We start from the raw sequence: 6,729 nt of genomic DNA, 5'->3' as shown, positions 1-6,729 counted from the left end.
GTCCGTGTGTCCCTGTCCCTCCGTGTGTCCCTGTCCGTCCGTGTGTCCCTGTCCCGTCCGTCCGTCTGTCCCTGTCCGTCCGTGTGTCCCTGTCCTGTCCCGTCCGTGTGTCTCTGTCCGTCCGTGTGTCCCTGTCCCGTCTGTCCGTGTGTCCCTGTCCCTCCGTGTGTCCCTGTCCGTCCGTGTGTCCCTGTCCCGTCTGTCCGTGTGTCCCTGTCCCTCCGTGTGTCCCTGTCCCGTCCGTGTGTCCCTGTCTGTCCGTGTGTCCCTGTCCTGTCTGTCCGTGTGTCCCTGTCTGTCCGTGTGTCCCTGTCCCTCCGTGTGTCCCTGTCTGTCCGTGTGTCCCTGTCCGTCCGTGTGTCCCTGTCCCGTCTGTCCGTGTGTCCCTGTCCTGTCCGTCCGTCTGTCCGTCCCCGCTGCCCGCCGAGCTGGGCTCTGTCCGTACCTGCTCCTGCGAGTGCTGCTGCAGAGCCAGGCGCTGCCATTCAGGTAGTCCACAGAAGGGCTCGCAGTGACAAAATATTGACTGGATTTGGTATTCACATATGAAGGATGACGTTAGTGCCACAAAAATCCCTGTGATGTACAGGGAATAGTTAATTAATTAAAGGACCTGCTAATTGCTACTTGAGGTACTGTGCAGAGCTGATGAAGAGTGCTTGGTGCAAGGTTAGGTTCTCAGTTTTGAGTGAACATTTTCATTTAAAAGATTTCTTTAAAGTACATCCTAATTTTTTAATGTTTTTTCAGGTTACTGTATCTAGTTCAGACTCAAGTGTTCAATTGAGCTTCAATTAATTATAATATATAGTCAGGGTTCTTTAGCTGGGATAGATTGATGGAGAAGCTTTGTTTCATTTGGTGCAGGTGGCACTGTTTAATAAGCACAGGAGAGAGTGAATAATGTAGTGTTTGCAAAGAGAAATAAATGCAAAATAGAGAGGTGCAATTAGATCAGCTCAGAGAAGTAAAGGGTAAATATTAAATGGTCAGGTATCTTGCAAATATCAAATAAAATAGTAATAAGTATCCAGTTGAAAACTGCCATTTTAATTTATGACTATCTAAAAGCACTGCTGTAAAATAGATCTAGGGAGCAAGTCTTCTGCCTTCATTAGGCAGGCACATTTCAATATCTGGAAAATACCAGGCTGCTAATTTTTAAACTCTACACGTTGTTTTTATGATACTGAAATATAAATAGATTCAAAATTTAAAATACAAACTCAATGACTTCAAAAATTAATTTCCAAATTGTCTTATCCTTTGGCATTTTTTTTTTTAATTGGAGCTATGTTATATTGGTGAAAAAATTACCCCATGGAAAATTAATCTGGAAAAACTTGTAAATCATTGTCAGTAATGTACCAGCCAATGAAGGACTTTTCTGAATGCACTAAAGATGAAATAAAGTTGGAGAAGATTATTGAAAAGGACAACAAAATTGTAGATTTAAAAAGTCAAAAAGTCCATGAAAATGAAAATCTTCTAATGGCACACAAAACCCCAAATCATGTATATACTCCAGAAAATAACAAGTAAGAAGAAAAAAGAGAAATGTCTCTTGACTTTAAAAAAAAAAAAAAAAAAAAAAAAAAAAGGATCTGGGTATCTGGTAGCTAAGAGGATAGTCCTGTAAGCTACTTAACAAAAGAATGTAAATGTATTGGGCATTTCAGCAACACTTCTGCATCTGAGAATTTCAGCTGTAGACAGATTTTCCACAGACGATTCCCCCCTACTGCTAACCTCTTAAATATACCTATAAAATACAAAATGTTCCCAATCACCTCCAATAAAGGAAGCTTCCTTACATTAAATGCATCGAATATTTGTGTTAGAAATCTGAAGTGCTTTCTGATGTGGTTAAATTCACAAAGCAATGTGGTTGTAGAACAGAAAGGAATGTATTGAGCACATCACTCTGAATATTTGCAGATGGATCCAAGGCTGGGGAAGTTTACTTGTAAAGTATGGAATTAATCATATTCTCAGGCTCTGAATATTCCAAGCAGGCAATACCATTGGAGCCTTTTCTCTACAAACCTTGTTTTTGTTGTGCAGCCGTGTTTACCGAGTGGCTGGTACACCCAATCGGGGCAGGCTCCGCACCTCGCCCATTGGTGGATGCCGAAGTTGTAAAATGTTTATGAGGGAGCGTTCGCCTGGCGCTGCAGCCCGGGGAGCCCCGCGGAGCTGCTGCAGATCCTGCCATGGCTCTGGGCAGAGCAGCCTGCACCCAAAGCACAACCTTCCCGCTTGCTAAAACATTAATCCTGCCCCTTGACATTCAAATCGTGTTCCTGCAAAGGACCTTGTTACAATTGTTTGAGCTCTAACTGTAGAGCAATAAGATTAGTCTGCAGTAAACATTAAAAAAAAAAATTATTAAGGAGTGGCTACACTGCTAGATGCAAAAAAGAGATGTTTTTGCAATCTTTGTCGTGTTCTGTGCATGAATTTACTGAATTTCTAGTAATTACCACCTCATATTTTGTAAAAGTCATTCCATTTACATTATTTATTATAGTAGATGCTTGTCAGGCAATCAGATCTAAGCACATCACCAAAAATGTATATTCTCCAAAATAAAACTCCAGAGCTATCTTAAATATACAGCTACTGACCTTCAGAATCGTTTTTTCTTTACCAATTCACTGTAATAAAAATGAACATTTTGTCATCACTTTGGGAAACTGTGCCAAACACCTTAAAACACATGTCACATGCCAACTTTACTTCATTTTTCTCCTCAGGGAATAGATACATCTGGAATCATAATCACAGATAAAAACCTTGACAAAATTGCACATGAGCCCAGCCCTTCTCCCCAACACCTACCTTTTCATAACATTTAATACAATATTAATATCGGTTACTAAAAAGGCTTCCAACCTTTACATTTCTGACATAACATGTTCAAACCCATATTTCACACTTCTTGTTCTGTTTTAAGTTCAGTGGATTTAACAGGACTCTGGAGAGAAGATCATGTGGTTGAAGATTTCCCTCCCTCTTTGACACCCGTAGAGGCAGTTTTGGAATTGTTTAAATAGCTGTGGCTATATAAACTGAAATATGTGAGACATTGGACATCTTATTTCTCTTTCACATCTATAGATACGTGCTTGTATTTTCCTCTGAAATCAATTGCTTGTACCAGGGAACAACAATTTCAGCACAACATCTGGGCAAAACCTTCAGAATATTTTCCTTTTAAACTCTATTATTTCTCTTTCCTGCATATGCCTGGTTTACCAGACAAATAGAGTTAGCTAGTATATATAATAATAGCATTTGGTCTTTTTTATCTGTGATTGACGGTTTTTCAAATCAAAATAAAACACATTCTTAGTCGATCATCTTCTTGAGAGTGCGCTCCTGTTTTAAGCTCGGTTTGCTCCTGAAGACAGCCAGAGATCTCACTCCATCAGGGGTAAATGGTGGAATTATAGATCCAACAGATCCCATACTCTCTGAAAAATGCTTGGCTTAATATTTAATGGCTAATTCCTGGGCTGATATTTTTACTGCATGCTTTTGTCAAACACTCATCAGCTGGTATTGTAAAGAAAAAGAATCGGAAAACTTTGAACATTTCCATTTATGATTGTGTTTGTAATTAATCCCATGCTGGAAATACCTCGGGCAGCTCACTGTATGGCTTTGTTCGTGTCAGAATGGGGAGAGCAACCTCTTTTTGTTACATATTTAACAGCTTTGAAAGACATTTTTTTAAATAGCAAATGTACTAGACAGCTTTAAAGCAGAGGACATTAAATAGGGGCCAATTATTCATTCAGCAGCTCTAAAAACATGCATACCACCAAATTTTCCTGAGACAAACCACTCAAATTTCCCATGACTCAGACACCATTTCTGTACTAACTAGATAAGGATAGAAATTATTTACAAAAAGAAACAGATATAACATGTTTCCTACCCTGGAATACTGAAAAAATCTTTTAAAATACGTTCATTTACAATTTGGGGACAGCATTGGTGGCAATAAATGTCCTATTTTTAAATTGAACAGTGTTCCTTATTAAGATAATTTCATTATTGTCTTTCACTTTAAAATGACCCAAAGTGTTTAACTCAATATATAAGAAGTGCAGAAGGTGATCCATGAATGGAGTAATAATGTGCCCGAACCATTTCAAGGGAGTCCACGGAGCTGCTGGTCTGTCTGCAGCAACTCAGGGGAGGAAGAGCTGAGCTGAGCTCCACTTGCTGACAGGAAGCAAACTGGCTCACATTTTAGGAGAACAACATCATTGCCTATAAAAATGAAGAAGAGACAAAGTATATAAAACCAGTTAATGTTGTAGTTAACTTGCAAATCAAGTAAATCTGTTGGTACAGTATTTTAGAAATAAACGATAACAGCATCACACCAAACACACATTTCTGAACATACACGCATTCGGATTTTGATTTAATGGTATCTCAGCGTCAACTATTGCTTCCTTTGCTGGTACACACTTCCTGATGCCTACTGTGAAGGGTGCCCATATTTACAACTGAGTAAGATGATTAATTACACCTTGTCAATCACGGTGCATGAAGACATAACACCACAGCAGACAATGAAGAAGATGCCTGAAGCTACAATTACATTTTAATTCATAGTTTATTGTATGTTCCCATATATTGCAGTCTAATAACCGTAGGGGCATCAAAAACATATGAGATATCAATCACTCTGCCCCCTGGTCTTTCATGTTTATATTATTCCACAGTCTTTAAATTACCATAAGTAGTTACTTAATTCCTAAGCTTTCTTCTCTTCTCTTACCTTTTGCTTCCATTTATCTTTTATTCTTAGTATCTTTGTCCAACAGCTATAAGTATTTGATGGAAGTTTGTAGCTCACTTAAAATCTGTAACAGATAACCTGAAACCCAGCAATTAGCAAAGACAGCTTAGACTTGTGTTCCTTTGTTGAAGGAGGCGTTGAATCTTTTGTTCTGATTTAGTCACGGTAGCTGGGTGGAAGCTGGTACCTCATTATGTGGTTGGTCTGTTTGTCTGGTAGGTAGCAGATGGTACTGGAGATGACGTTACCAAGAGAGGCAGGGTAGAGAAACTCAAGACCTGTGATTTGTTCACCTGTCACCTATAACAAAATACAGGTTAAAAGACTTTATTATTAGGTGCACCATTTTTTTTTTTTAAATGAAAAAACTCTCATTTCAAATGAGCCTGCGTTTCATTCTGAAGACGATTGTGCTCCAGCAATTTTTCTGTGGCTCATTATTTGAAAGTATCCTTGATTTTATTCTGAACAATGTAAATGTCATTCATGTGTCAGTGTGTACATTAGCAGCTTTATGTTTACATTCTGTTACTCTCCTTGTGTTTTGGTAGCAAGGGTTGGATGTCTTCTCGTGTTTGTATATCCATTAGAAGATAATCAGAGATACCCTGTGAACTGGAGGCCATGCCATACTTTTTCAGCATGCTCTTGGTATTATTGGTTCTATCCACCGAGGCAATTCTGTAACATAAAATACTGTATTTCAATTCTGTTAAATACCTAAAATCTTTTTGATAATTAGCGATGTCAGATAAAGTGTACAAACTCATGACCTTTCTCGACTGCAAAAAGTAGATGATCAATTCAGTGATAGGGAATTAATCTGGTATGAGAACGTCTGAGGATAGTGGGGTACACAGCTGTGAGTAAGGATATCTGCAGCATTGCTTGAGCTAAGGTGAGCCAGGGCTGTCCCACCACGGCTCCGTGTTGTCCGGTGAGCAATGACCCACAGCTGCTCCTGGAGGCAAAGCTCCCAGCACAGACAGGGCTTCAAAACCTCTCACAACTGTGCAGAGGAGAGAAAAATGATTTTATCAAGATAAATACTATACAGAGCCACTAATGCTGCTGCAGGATTCTAATCTGAATTCAAACATGAACTTCCATTGTTTGCCAAGGTCTGATTTTAGGATAGACTTTGGTAGTTCCCACAGATGCCAAATTAGCTTGCATTCTGTATGGTTTCTTGAGGGGTCTTGTGGTATTTCATATGCATTTCTAAAACCGACACTTTGTTCTCCTCTGTGACATGTCTTTAACTACTCAGAGCAATCCCAACAGAAAGATGATAAAAAGCCTCAATTATTTTAAGAATGAAATGCATAAACCCAGCAAATTTTGGCTATAAACAGAAGAATTCCAGTTTTAGCAAGGATAATCTTAACTGCACTACACCTGTAAGAGGCAAATCGCTCTGTCAGAAAACAACACCTGATGGGAAGGAGCAGAGTGATGTAATAATTCATAGTCACGGTGAGGCAGCGAGTCTCATGATCTCAGATGTGCATTCAGATTTACCTTCCGTTGTGCTACCTTTGCTAACATAATTAGAAGTGCGATATTTGACATCTTGAATACTAATTAGTCCTTCCTTACTACCCACCTCCTGGATAAATATTTAGACATCATGAACAGTCTCTCTGTGCACTCTTTGTCTTTCCTGGAGACTTTCTGAAGCTTTTCCTCAAGTTCAGAGACCTTCATGGCCTGGTTTCCTTACAGTCTACTTGGAACTGAGAGATGCGAGAGGCCTTGGTTTGTGGAAGGCTCCACAAACTGGAGTGACTCAAGTTATTATAATCTAACAGTGAATATTTTTCATGACGAGGGTTATTGGGTGCATTCAAGTAGTCATAATTGTTCGGGCTTTGCGTGATCTCGGAGTGGAAACACTCTTGAACGCCTCC

This window comes from Erithacus rubecula, assembly GCF_903797595.1.
Source record: "Erithacus rubecula genome assembly, chromosome: 21".
Classification (NCBI taxonomy): domain Eukaryota; kingdom Metazoa; phylum Chordata; class Aves; order Passeriformes; family Muscicapidae; genus Erithacus; species Erithacus rubecula.
This window is presented reverse-complemented; position numbering follows the sequence as displayed.